The sequence below is a fragment of the Bos indicus genome, chromosome 17 (genome assembly GCF_029378745.1).
Source record: "Bos indicus isolate NIAB-ARS_2022 breed Sahiwal x Tharparkar chromosome 17, NIAB-ARS_B.indTharparkar_mat_pri_1.0, whole genome shotgun sequence".
Classification (NCBI taxonomy): Eukaryota; Metazoa; Chordata; class Mammalia; order Artiodactyla; family Bovidae; genus Bos; species Bos indicus.
Genome location: NC_091776.1, coordinates 51,685,075 through 51,699,609, shown reverse-complemented (window position 1 = coordinate 51,699,609; position 14,535 = coordinate 51,685,075). Strand labels below are relative to the sequence as shown.

General features: G+C 44.8%; 2 long non-coding RNA genes across 3 annotated transcripts in view; both read left to right on the top strand.

Annotated features, from left to right (window-relative positions):
* The window catches only part of LOC139176726 (uncharacterized), a 65,653-nt gene that overhangs the window by 8,747 nt on the left and 42,371 nt on the right, over window positions 1–14,535 (top strand). The window lies entirely within an intron of this gene.
* LOC139176852 (uncharacterized) lies at window positions 3,345–7,950 on the top strand. Its single transcript, XR_011561330.1, has 3 exons — window positions 3,345–3,899; window positions 4,484–4,594; window positions 7,632–7,950. It is a non-coding gene; the product is annotated as an uncharacterized lncRNA (long non-coding RNA).

Sequence of the window (14,535 nt, the reverse complement as noted above, 5' to 3'; positions counted from 1 at the left end):
TACTTTTTAAAGTCTTTTATTGAATTTGTTACAATGTTGCTTCTGTGGTTTTTTGGCCACAAGGCATGTGGTATCTTAGCTCCCAGATCATGGATGGAACCCTTATTCCCTGCATTAGAAGGTGAAGTCTTAACCGCTGGAGCACCAGGGAAGTCCTAGGGTTCTGGTTTTTAAATGATGTTCTATGATGGTCCTGCGGGGGAGGATGGGGGTGCCCAGGGGCCAGTAATGCCCTTGAACTTGGCGGTGGGCTGTAGGGGGACTGCCCTGGGTCTGGGACTTAGGGAGCTGACTCTGTCCAGGCTCTCCCCTCAGAGGACACGAGTCCAAGGGTGGGTGTGAGAAGAAGCCCCTCCCCTGCCCCACCCTCATCCCAGCCCTGGCTCCAGACAACTCCTGATACCCGGGACCCCAGATTTCCTGGTACCTGGAACCCCAGAATCCCTGACCAAATATCCTGGGCCTGGGATAGACCACCTTGCTGGTGTGTGGGTCTCCAGATGTGAGGGGTGGCCCACAAGCAGCTTCCAGGGGATGTGAGTGGGGCTGGGTGTGCAGAAGGCTCTTCGTGGTGCAGAATATATGATGTATACCTGCCATCCAGTACAGGTACATGCTGTGTGTGTGTGTGTGTGTGTGTGTGTGTGTGTGTGTGTGTATGAGTGTGAGTGTGTGTGTATGTGGATATGTGTGGGTGGGTATGTAGTTGAGAGTATATCCTATTTCCACTTCCCTCTGTTAAACATTTTTTTGAAACTTTCTGTATTTTTTGGAGTATACTTGATTAATCATATTGTGTTAGTTTCATGTGTATAGCAAAGGGATTCAGTTTCCATTAAAATTTATTTAAACTGGAAGTTGGGTTTTTCTAACGCCCCGTTGGCACCTTTGGAGGTCATTCTATGCATCTCAGTGATTTAAAACTGAGCAGGTGTTAGAATTAGAGTTGGTTCTACAAACATGACCAGGGGTAGAAACACCAGAAAACACTTGGAGAGACGCTGGGCATCACCCAGAGGCAGCATGCTGTGGTCACTGCAGTGATTCCCTTGCTCATGAAGGAGGACTCTTTTTTTTTTTTTTTTGGTTCTTTAAATTTCCACAGGGGCATCCCAGGAATTCAAGTGTGGAATGCTGTATACGCACCTTTTCTGTTCCTCCCATGGGCATTCTAAGATGGGGTTGAGGGGTTTGTGTGAGTTAAGCAAGTGCTGCCTCAGCTTTTGTGCCCCACTTTCTCTGTGCCACTGTGGGGTCCAGGGGGCACCCGGTCTTTAGGCTCCAGAGAGAAGTGACTCCTACAAAGGAAGACTGAGTAGTTTGTGGAATAAGGGGTGTGTTGGGGGAGAGACTTGTGTGTATGTATTTATATTTATGTGTGTGTATGTGTGTGTGTATCTATGTATATGTGTGCATGAGTATGTGAGTATATATGTGTGTGTGCATGCACATGTGTAGTATCAGGAGATTTGTGATCTCTCATCACAGTCTCTAAAATCACAGATCGGACCATTCTGGAGGTGGCATTTTATTTCATTTTAATGTAATTTTTATTTAGTTTTTAAAATTTTAGACCCAGAGCAGCCAAAAATAAATAAATATACAGCTTTATGGTTTTTTAGTTTTTGCTTTAAAATATATTATTTTATTCAAACAAGTGTGTGGATAACACAGTATATTGCTTTATTATTTTTTTTTTTTTAATATTGATTTGGCTGCACTGGGTCCTAGGTGCGGCACACAGAATCTTCTTCACTCTTCATTCAGCATGCAGGATCTTTAGCTGTGGCTTGTAAACTCTTAGGTGCAGCATGTGGGGTCTAGTTCCCTGACTAGGGATAGAACCTGCGCTCCCTGTGTTGGGAGCATGGAGTCTTAGCCACTGGACCACCAGGGAAGTTCCTTTTAAAAAAATATTTGTGGAGGTGGCATTTGAAAGACTACCTTATCCACTTCCTCTCTTAGGAACTAAGTACCAGACTGAGGAAGTGACTGTCCAAAGTTACCCGTGAATCAGAGCCCAGAGCCCTTCAGTTCAATTCAGTTCAGTCGCTCAGTCGTGTCTGACTCTGCAACCCCATGAATCGCAGCACGCCAGGCCTCCCTGTCCATCACCAACTCCCGGAGTTCACTCAGACTCATGTCCATTGAGTCAGTGATGCCATCCAGCCATCTCATCCTCTGTTGTCCCCTCCTCCTCCTGCCCCCAATCCCTCCCAGCATCAGAGTCTTTTCCAATGAGTCAACTCTTTGCATGAGGTGGCCAAAGTACTGGATTTTCAGCTTTAGCATCATTCCTTCCAAAGAAATCCCAGGGCCGATCTCCTTCCCTCCCCAACCCTGAGAGAAGCCTCATGATCCTTCAGGCAACATCAATGGTTGAAGAGAGGAGCTGACATAGTACATCTCAGGAGTAATTTTTAACTTACTAGGGCTCTGCTTTGTTAATTTCCCAGACAAACTGGCTTCTGTCTGTTTCGGTTGCAAATGACAGAAACCCCAACTGGGTTAAGCACTAAAAATAATTTCTTGTCTCATCTCTCTGCAACTGCTGACTTTGAGCATAACTGGAAATAGGGGTCTAAACTATATAAGTAGGATGCTCTTTTTCCCCCTCTCTTTTTCTTCCTAATTCTTGGCCCCATCTTTTCCTCATTGAGTCCATCCTTGAGCTTTTCCTGGTGGCCCCTGGCACTTTCACCCCTGGTGGTCACAAGATGGCAGCACCAGATCTAGTGCTTCAGAAAAACAAAACAAAACAAACAGAGGAAGTTCCTTGGTCCCAGCATTCCGATCCACAATCCCAGTGACTTCTCATTGGCTCCTATTCAGTCACATGACCATCCCCTGAACCAATCACTGTGGCCTTGGGTCCCTGGATCCCTGCATGAAACCCCATCTGTATCCTTTATTATTGGTGTTACTCAGGGACTGACACCATAGAAGGAAATTGAGAGCCTTTCCAAAAGAAAATGCATGAAAGTTGGGCAGCAAAAGCATCAGCTCTCTGCTTGATCAAATCCTATTATGATAAAATAAGGATATTTAAAGGCTCTCAAATTTGCCTAAACCAGGGGGTAGCCCAGGCCTTTGTTCACTGATCTACCTGCATGAGCGATGACCTTGATTTCCTAGGTCCATAACATTGACCCCATGTCTCCATGTTCTTTGAAATTTATAAAGCCTTTTCACATCCAGGGTGGGGCCTGAGGGCAAAAAATAAAATTGCGTGTTTAATTAAATCAATTACTTAATATTCTAAAGCTTTATGATGATGTAAAGCACAAGTTTTATATACAGGGCACAAGAGGTTTTAATAGACTTGACTTGTGTTCCAAATTAAAACAATGTTAAATTCTTGAGTAACCCTAGCAGGGAGAAAGAAAGAAAAAAAAAAAAAAAGAAAGAAAAGAAAAACCCTCTTATTTCCAAATCACTACCAGTGGAATTTTAAAAATTATTTACACACTTAGCCATGAGTCCCTTTATACATGATGGGTTTGGCAGGAAGGTCTGAGGCAATAATTTAAAACAGAGGTTGGGAATGTATATAAGGAACTCTCCCTCTTTTCCAAAATAAATGTACCGTCAGATCCACAAAGAGGTGACTTTTCCTAAGAAAAGACCATAACTCTGAGAGCCGGGGGCCTGTGGGTGCTGTCTGAATTAAGCTGACAGCACAATGTGCTTACTTTCTGTGGATTCTAGAATGAAGGGAACGATGATTCCTTGAGGTGCAGTGGAAAGAAAGACCTATCCCTTGTCACAGATTATTTCGTTTGAATTTAGTCCGGACTTACATGCTTTGATGGAATTGTGAATACATGGTGGTGTTTTGTGGTTTGTTTGCTTAATTCACCACTAATTATCTTTTGAACTTTTTTAGAAAATGGCTTAAGGTATGTGGAAGCATTTTTTAAAATATTTATTTTATTATGTATTTGGCTGTGTTGAGCCTTTGGCAAGTGGCATCTTCATTGCAAAGAGTCAGGCACGACTTAGAGACTGAACAACAACGTCTCTTCATTGCAGTGCAGGCTCTGTGTTGCGGCGTATAGATTCTGTATCTGTGGCACTTGGGCTCTAGAGTGCACAGACTCAGTAGCTGCAGACCATGGACTTAGTTGCCCTGAGGTATATGGGATCTTAGTTCCCCGACCAGGGATCGAACCTGAGTCCCCTGCTTTGGAAGGTGGATTCGTAACCACTGGACCACCAGGAAAGTTCCTCTACTGAACTTTATATTGAGTTTTGTTCTAAAATAACAAGAAGACTCCATCCTCTGCCCAAGGATGTAGACATCCCAAAGACAAAAGACTGTGTCACGGATGAAGGGGCTAGGTCACCAGGTCCTTTCCAGTAAGGGAAGGGGTCAGTGTTGAATGGCTATTTGGTTATACAGAAATGGATTGGAAAGACTGCCAGCAGGGAAGGAAGAGATAGATAGTCTCAAAGCCCCTAAACTGTTCTTGTTGCCTCTCAGAGTGAGCGTCTGGAGGGGATGCTGCCCAGGGCCCCACCTGTGTCTCTCAGTTGGCCATTGACTCGCTCACCTTCTAGCTGCCACTGCCTGAAACCTCTTCTCTGAAACCTGGTAGGTCGCTTTGCCCAGCCAGCAAGCTGGAAGTGCTGGGGGATCTCCACCCAGTCAGAAGCCCTCAATCAATGTCTCTGGGCAATTGATGTATAAATCCTTAGTTCCTTCCCTCCTCGGGTAGCCTAACCCTTCTTTCAAAAAAAAAAAGAACTTTTCTATTTTAGAATAACTTCTTTAGACTTACAGAAAATTTGCAAAATAGCACAGAGAGTTCTCATATACTCTTCACCCAGCTTCCCCTGATATTGAAATCTTACACATTTATTCAAAGATCAAAACTAGGAAATTGATGTTAATAGGATGCGATTAACTGAACAACAAACCTTACCCGATTTTCACAAGTTTTTCCACTAATGTCTTTTTACTGTTCCAAGATCCCTCCTGGGATCTCACAGTGCAGTGAGCTGGGGGGGTCTCTTTGGTTTCTTCTAACCTTGTGACAGTGTCTGTCTTTTCTGGTCTGGCCTGACCTTGACATTTTTGAAGAGTGCAGGTCAGTGATTTTTGAGAATGGCCCTCGGTTTGTGTTGTCTGATGTTTTCCCATGTTTAAAACAGAGATACATTCACGTTTAAGTGTATTTAAGATGTGTCTCAATTTAAATTTAGAGATTTAAAATGAGATACATTTAATTTTTTATTTATTTATTTTATTGGCTGCACCGTGTGGCTTGGGCGATCTCAGTGGTCAGACCAGGGATCAAACTGGTGCCCCCTGCAGTGGAAGCATGGAGTCCTCACCACTGGACTGACAGGGAATTCCCTAACATGAGATTCACTTTATTTTCATTTATTTATTTTGTAAAGAGTATGTATTTATGTGGCTGCTCTGGGTCTTAGTTGCGGCCCACAGGACCTTTGGCTGTGGCATGCGAGCTCTCAGCCGTGGTATGTATGATGTAGTTCCCTGCCCAGGGATCGAACCCCAGTCCCCTGCATTGGCAGGTCAGTGTCTCAGCCAGTGGACCACCAGAGAAGTCCCGAGATACATTTTAAAATGAGATACGTTTTTGGCAAGAAAGCCAGAGGGACAGTGTTGAGCTGTTCTCTGTGGCATCATAGCCGAGGCCAATGTGGTCCATAAGTCTTCCTGCTAGTGATGTTAACCTTGATCCCTTGGTTAAAGTAGCAACTTTCTCCTTTGTAACATCACTGTTTTCCCTTTGTAATGAATAATGCTACTGGGGGAGACCCTTGGAGACCTTGCAAATATCCTGTTTCTCCTCAAACTTTGGCCCAATGATTGTAGCATCCACTGGTGGGTCTTGCCTGTGGCAGTCAGGATTTGGGGAAGAACTCTGTAATAATAGCACATTGTTTTCTGCAGTAAGTTGTAGGAATAGTCACCCTGTGCTGTGCTGTGCTTAGTTGCTCAGTCATGTCAGACTCTTTGTGACTCCATGGACTGGAGTCTGCCAGGCTCCTCTGTCCATGGGATTTCCCAGGCAAGAATATTGGAGTGAGTTGCCATGCCCTACTCCAGGGGATCTTCCCAACCTAGGGATGGAACCCAGGTCTCCCGCATTGCAGGCAGATTCTTTACCATCTGAGCCACCAGAGAAGCCCAAGAATACTGGAATGGGTAGCCTATCCCTTCTCCAGGGGAACTTTGTGACCCAGGAATATAACTGAAGTCTCCTGCATTGCAGGTGGATTCTTTCCCAGCAGAGCTACTTGAGAAGCCATCACACTAAGCTGGATAAATAAAAACCATGTCACATTACAGTGACCTGGCTCAGGTTTTGATGCAGATGAGTGATGAGGAAACTTTTAGTGTTCAGACCTGTTTGGACTTCAGATTTGTGGGTAAGGGGTTGTGGATTTGTATCTTCTTTCCTGACATTAGAAGTGAGTCTGATCTGGGAAACTGGTAGTATGATTCCTGCTTTGCTGAAGAGTGTGCATCTGATCTTTGACCAAATCGAGCAGAATCTGGTACAAAATGTTGCTTCTCTGTTTCTTGGAAGCCAAGTTGTGCTTTTGGAGCGGGGAAGAGGAATGCCTTTGTGGTAGGGGATGTGGGTGAGCTGGAGAGATACAGAACCAAAAGTTGAAAGTCATTGCGGGTTTGTCTTCCCTCCTCCCAGGGTCAGGCCAGATTCCCTGGAGCTGGTACAACCTCCCCTCCCCCAACCACCACCACCTTTATCATCCCTCTGGATTTAAGGCATCCAAGGTACCCTCCTAGAATGGCCCTGTTTCCTTGGAGGGTGTCTCAGAAATGGAGAAGCGGTTTGGCAAAGAAAGGGCTACTTCACTGCAAGGAACATACACACCCACTGTCCGTTTCTTTTCATTTAACCCCACAGTCCTCCAAAGGGTGTGCGCTGGGGACTACAATTCATTCAGCACCATTTAGAGAAGAACGGACTTGAAACATATAAATGGAACTTTGGAAACATAATGGAACACAGACCCTTCTCTTGCAGAAACGACGTTTTAAATAAGAGGTCTTTCAGGTTCCCCCCTCCTGCCTCCATCTGATTTATAGGTTTGTGATTAACCATGACACTGACCAGTCAGACCCAAAGTGGACGCTGCTGGAGGTTCACTGGGGCCAGGCGGGCAATCTTGTCACAGAATCAGCTAGTCAGCGTTTGTACTCGTCCCCTGCCTCAGCTGTAACGAATTGCCGTGACTTAGAGGCTTAAACCAACATGCATTTATTATCTTGCGGTTCTGGAAGTCCGAAGTCTGGAAATGGGTCTCACTGAGCTAAAGTGGAGGTGTCAGCAGGGTTGGCTCCAAAATTCTAGGGGAGAATCTGTCTCTTGACTCTTCCTGCTTCTAGAGCCTGTCCTGTCCTTTGGCTTGTGGCCCCTTCATCTTCAAAGCCAGCAATGGCCATTTGAGTCTTTTCTCATGCCACGTCCCTCTGTCCTTCTCTTCTTCCCTTTTCCATCTTTTAAGAACTCTTATGATTATAAGGGCCGCAACTGGACAGTCCAAAATTATGTTGTTATTGTAAGGTCAGTTGATTAGCCACCTTAATTCCACATGTAAACTTAATTCCTCTTTGCCCTGTAACCTAACAGATTGACAGGCTTGGGGAGTACTCCATGGACATCTTTGGAAGGCTGCTATTCTGCCTCCCCAAGGTGGAATGAACGAGTCACACGAGAGGACAGAAAGCCTCCGGCAAGGAGGTGAGAGACTACTATGTATCCAGGAAAATTCACCAGAATAATAGCTAACATTTATTAAATGCTTACCATGAACTTGACCCTTTTCAGACTTTATCTCATTTAATTCTGTGAAGTGGATACTATTCTACCCAGGTTACAGAGGAGGAAAAGCAGAGGCTTATGAAATCAAATAAATTAACTAATTCAATTTTAATAGTCACATGTGGCCCATCGACAGATGAATGGATAATGATGTGGTACATATATGCGTGGGCTTCCCTGATAGCTCAGTTGGTAAAGAATCCACCTGCAATGCAGGAGATCCCAGTTCGATTCCTGTATTCCATATACATGATGGAATACTACTCGGTCATAAGAAAGAACAAAATAATGCCATTTGCAGCAACATGGATGGATCTAGAGGTTATCGTGCTGAGTGAAGTAAGTCAGACAGAGAAAGACGAATATCAAATGATATCACTCATATATGGAATCTAAAAGAGTGATACAAATGAACTTACTTAAAACAGAAATGTACTCACAGACATAGAAAACAAACTTATGGTTACCAAAGGGGAAAGGAGGGAGGGATAAATTAAGAGTCTGGGATTAACAGATACATACTGCTATGCATAAAATAGGTAAACCACAGGGACCTCTGGATAGCACAGGGAACTATCCCCAATATCGTCCAATAACCTATAATGGGAAAGAGTGTGAAAAAGAATGTATATAAACTGTAAGCCAACTATGTCGTTAGGTTGCTAAGTCCTGTCTGACCCTTTGAGGCTCCACGCACTGCAGCACACCAGGCTCCTCTGTCCTCCACTATCTCCTGGAGTTTGCTCAAATTCATGCCCACTGAGTCGGTGTTGCTATCTAACCATCTCATCCTCTGCCGACCCCTTCTTTTGCTTTCAATCTCTCCCAGGATCAGGGTCTTTTCCAGTGAGTCGGCTTTTTGCATCAGGTGGCCAAAGTATCGGAGCTTCAGCTTCAGCAACAGTCCTTCCAATGAATATTCAGGTTTGATTTCCTTTAGGGTTGAGTGGTTTGATCTCCTTGCATTCCAAGGGACTCTCAAGAGTCTTCTCCAACACCACAGTTCAAATGCTTCAATAAAAAAAAGTTACATATGGCTAGAGGTTACTGTAAAGAGCAGTGCAGCTGATAAATTAAAATTAATTAAATCAAAACTAAGCATAAATTAATTAAAGTGTGGGCTAGCCAATGTCTCAAGTGCTCCACACACGGCCCAGCCTGGATGCAAACCATTTCCTCGCCTGCAGAAAGTTCTGCCAGGCAGCACTGCTGGAGAGAGTAAACATCTTTCCCAACATCACACAATTAGATAGTGGGAGAGTCGGGGTTTGAACACAGTGCTTTTGGATCAAGAACGTGAGCTTGGAACCACTGCGTTAGACGGACACTGGGCGTCCACTTCTGTAATGGGGCGTTGAAATGCCTCGTACGCTGGGTACAGGTTTTTTACATCTTTGTCCATCTGCATTGAGCCCCTTCTTATGAATACATGGTTTCTGGTTCAAATGCATCTTGGCATTTTCATTCAGCCTTTGAATACTTGCACCTGCTCGAGTTCACTGCAGAAACCAAACGGGTCACCAAGGCTGTGCGGCACCCCCACTAGCTGCCTGGCACAAACTGGGCACCACCATCTTTCCCTTGCCCTTTTTCTTCGTGTGTGTGTGTTCCAGTGCTGGATATTGTCACATATTTTTATTTTTATTTATTTTGCTGCATTGTCCAGCTTACAGGGTCTTAGTTCCCGGACTAGGGATCAAACCCAGGCCCCAGGCAGACCACCAGGGAACTCTCCTCCCCTGCTCTTTGATTAGCCTTCCAAGGGTGGATGGAAGCCTTCCAAGGGGAAGGACATAGAGAGCCGAGGAGGATCACATCCAAGGAAAGAACAAGTTTTTATCAAGCTCCTTGCCCTGCAGTGTTGGCTACGTCAGAGGTGCTGGTCTGCTGATCTCTGTGTGGACACTCATCCAGTTTTTCTCCAACTTTTTCAGTGGAAATTTGCCAAAGAAGATGACCTGTTTGACTGTAAGAATAGCAACAACTTGTACTCAGGACACCTGGAATGTACCATGGCTCTAAGTGTGCCCATGAATGAAACTGTCACCCCCTGAGGCAGAAGTTCCATCTCCAGTTTCCAGATGGAGACGTTGAGCTTTTCAGCCCCTCCCTGGGGTCACAGCTAGGAGTGATGGTGTAGGATTCAAACCCAGACTGCCTAGCTTCAAGTTCTGGGCCCTTCACCCTGTGCAATTTTTCCCCTACATCTTTTTAAAAAATTAATCAGCTAATTCATTTGTCATTATCATGTTTTGGTTGTGCTAGGTCTTCATTGTGGTGGCTTGTCTGGTTGCAGATCACGGGCGCTGGAACTCAAGCTTCAGTAGTTGTGGCACACGGGCTCAGTAGTTGTGGCACACGGGCTCAGTAGTTGTGTTGCACACAGGCTCAGTAGTTGTGGCACACAGGCTTAGTTGCTCCACGGCATGTGTACTCTTCCCAGACCAGGGATTGAACCCTTGTCCCCTGCATTGGCGGGTGGATTCCTATCCAGTATACACCAGGGAAGTCTCCCACTGTGTCTTGAATGTCACCCAGAGGTCATTTTGTTTCCTTTCTCAAGTGCCTGGCACTTGTGGATGGAACCAGAGGACCAGTCTGCCTGGTGTTAGCGAGGATGCTCCCCTCTGCAAGTGAGCTGGGCTACAGAAGGCATGGTAGGTGAGCCCAGGCCTGTCCACTGTCTCAAGGTGCCCTCTACCCTTCCCTCCTGGCTCTCTGCTCTGGGCCCCTGGAGGTCTCTGGGCAGGAGCAGCCTTGCCTGTGCCAAGCTCCAGGTTCCAGGGAGTGGAGTTGATGTGTTTCCTGAATCAAGGAGGAAAACCAGAGCTGGAAGGAATGAGAGGAACTGTGTCCCACCTAGCCCTTCATGCTCCTAGCCTTGAACAAGTGGGGACCAGATAAAGGCAGACTTCATCAGGATGCTCTCACACTGGGCCACCCAACCCCAGGGCTCCCAAGGATGCAACCCAAATGACATGCATATTTTGGGTACCTCATGCTTCCTGGCTGGCTCGGTGGTAAAGAACCCATCTGCCAATGCAGGAGATGCAGATTCGATCCCTGGGTGGGGAAGATCCCCTGGAGGAGGAAATGGCAACCCACTCCAGTATTCTTGCCTGGAAAATCCCATGGACAGAGGAGCCTGGCGGGCTACAGTCCACGGGGTAGCAAAGAGTTGAGCACAGCTAAGTGACTGAGCGCGCATGCACGCACGCATGCACGCATGCACACACACACACACACACACACACACACACACACACGCCGCTTTAGCCACTGGCTTCATTACCACCCCCTGTTATCCAGGCCTCTGGGATATTTCTCTTCACTCCAAGAAAGCTCCTTTTGTGCTGCTGTGAATTCCCAACCACAAGGGCCAGTGTACAGAACAAACAAAGCAGCCTGAGGCAGACAGAACTTTCCAGAATTCCTGGCCTGGCCAGACCAGCTCCTTCCTGAGCAGTGCAGTACATGCCACATTTCACAGTTTACAAAATGACTTTTTTTTTTTTTTGGGGTTTTCACAAGGAAATTTTTCCAAGAAAGTTTTGAGAAAGATAAATGATGCTCCTACAGGATTTCATGGAAAATGTTCACCCGATTTTCTGAATTGCCTCTGGGAGTCCAATTGGGGCTGGCAGGTCCCTGTGAGCTGAAGGACAATTGTCCAGCCTCCAGGGGAAAGTTTCCGGCTGCCTGACTGAAATGCTGTCCAGAAGGACAGAGAAAAATATTTATTTTCAGCCTCGGGCGAAAATCTTAAATTCATAAATGTGTGAATTCCAGAGTCACGGAAGCAAAGTGTAAATTATTCAGGATTGTCTGTATTCTGCGGATAGATTGTGCAATGAGAGTGTTGAAACCAGAATGATAGGAATGAGAGAGATGCAGTTTATCTTATAAGAGTCACGCTTAAATAAATACTGGGGAGCGTTCAGGGCTATTTAAAATAAGACGTGGAGGTCTACCATGCAGCCACCTGACGCTGACTTCCCACTGCTGTTTCTACTTCCACTCTTGCCGTGTTTTGGCTCTGCTTCCATCTCTGGTATTTTCTTTCAGTTCATTTACTGTTCAAACAGCCCTTGATTTTCAGGTCACTTTCCATATTTAACCTTAACCCTTTCTTCCCCCATCTGTTAATCCAGAAAGCGCTTCATTATTGCTCTTTTTTCCTACTTACACTGAGCTGAATTTTTTTTTAAATCTTAAAAGATGTCTTTAACCATTCAGAAATGCACAAAAATGACAAAGAATTAAGAGGAAAACAAATCCACAGGAATGGTTCAGGTCTCATATAATTCCTGCTCACATTAAAAAAGTCCTAAATTTTATAAACACTTGAAAACGCGAACAGTACAAAGAAGTGCAACGTGGAAGATGAACATCTCCCCTCTTTCGTGCAGACCCTCCTTTCTTGGCCTGCTTGATTTAGCAAAATAAGGCACAGGATATCCAGTTCAATGTGAATTGCAGATAAAGAGTATTTTTTTTAAATGTATTTGTTTGATAGTTGTGTCACGTGAACTCTGAGTCGTGGCCTATGGGATCTAGTTCATGATCAGGGACAGAACCCGTGCCCCCTTGCATTGGGAGCACAAAATCTTAGCCACCGGACCACCAGGGAAGTTCCATAAACAACATTTTTTTTTTTTTAGTATAAGTATATCCTGCATATTGCCTGGGACACACTTATGCTAAAAATTCTTTTGTTGATCTGAAATTCAGTTTTAACTTGGCACCCTATCTTGTGCCTGGCAATCCTCTCCCTTCCCCACCTAGACCCTCGCCCCAGTGCACATCTGTGGGGTACATCCTAGCAGTAGGATTGAGGGTCAGAGGAATCTAGAATTGAGACGGGGTTGGAGAAATTTACTGGAGTAAATTGAGCACTGCAGTGAGCTTCATCCTGCTCATCTTCCTGGGAAACATTTTTTTCAAGTGCTGGCAACAGCTGGATCCTTACAACAAAGGAAATGGTCAGCACACTGAAAAAACAACCTATGGAGTAGGAGAAAGTATTTGCAAATCATCTATCTGATAAAGGGTTAATATCTAAAATAGCTAAAGAACTCCTACAGCTCAATAGCAAAAAATCAAATAACCTAATTTAAAAATGGGTGAAGGTCTCAAGTAGATATTTTTCCAAGGAATATATACAGATGGTCAATAGGTACATGAAAAGATTTTTGCTCAGCATCACTAATCATCAAGAAAAGACAAATTAAAACCATAATGAAGTAGCACCTCACACCTGTTAGGATGTGGATAAAAGGGAACCTTTGTGCATGGCTTCCCTCATAGCTCAGTTGGTAAAGAATCTGCCTGCAATGAAGGAGACCCCAGTTTGATTCCTGGGTCGGGAAGAACCACTGGAGAAGGAAAAGGTTACCCACTCCAGTATTCTTGGGCTTCCCTTGTGGCTCAGCTGGTAAAGAATCTGCCTGCAATGCGGAAGACCTGGGTTTGATCCCTGGATTTGGAAGATCCCCTGGAGAAGGGAAAGGCTACCCACTCCAGTATTCTGGCCTGGAGAATTCCATGGACTGTATAGTCCATGGGGTTGCGAAGAGTCAGACAGGACTGAGCAACTCTCACATTCACTTTGTGCATTGTAGGTGGGAATGTAAATTGGTGCAGCCACTATGGAAAACAGTGTGGAGGTGCCTCAAAATATTTAAAATAGAACTACCATACGATCCAGCAACCCCACTTCCAGCCAAAGGAGTTGAAATCAATATCTCAAAGCTGCAGCATTATTCTTATTATATGCTCGTGGCAGCATTATCCACAGTAGCCAAGACATGGAAGCGACCTAAATGTCCACTGACGAAAGAATGAATAAAGAAGCTGTGGCTTGTAATTCGATGAAAGGGTATTCAGCCATGAAAAAGGAGGAAATCCTGCCATTTGTGACAATGTGGATGAACTTGGAGGCTGTTACCCTAAATGAAACAAGCCAGGTATAGAAGGGCAAATACTGCATGATACCACTTATGTGATGAATCTAAAAGAATTGAACTCAGAAGCAGATGGTAGAATAGGGGTGGCCAGGGGCTGAGGGGAGGAGGACACAGCAAAGATTTGTCAAACGGCACAAAGTTTCAATTATACAAAAGGAATATTAATTCCTGGAGACTTCCTGTACACCACAGTACCTGCAGTTAACAATACTGATTTGTAGGTTTAAAACTTGGTTAAGAGGATAAGTTTAATAAGTGTTGTTATCACGCCCCAAAATAAAAGAGCAGGAAGACACTTTTGTAAGTGATGGATATGTTTATGGCATCTAATTGTGGAGATGGTTTCAAGGGTGTATACTTATTTCCAAACTCATCGAGAGTCGATGTGAAGATCAACAGTTTTTTTTTTTTTTTTTTTTAAGGGGGTGGGGACTTCCCTGGTGGTCCAGGGGTTAAGAATCCTCCTTCCAGTGCAGGAGACTTGGGTTGAACTCTGGATGGGGAACTAAGATCCTCATGCTGAGGGGCAACTAAACATGTGCTCGGCAACTAGAGATCCTGCATACCGCAGCAGAGATTCTGCGTGCTGCAACTGAGACCTGACACAGCCAATAAGTAAATAAACATTAAAAAAGTTAAAAAGGCGGTGGATCATATTTAAGTGAGTGAGTGGAACAGGAAGACAATGAGTCACAAGATGGCAGTGTTTTAGGAAATGGATTTTATTTGGATCTAAGGTTTGAATG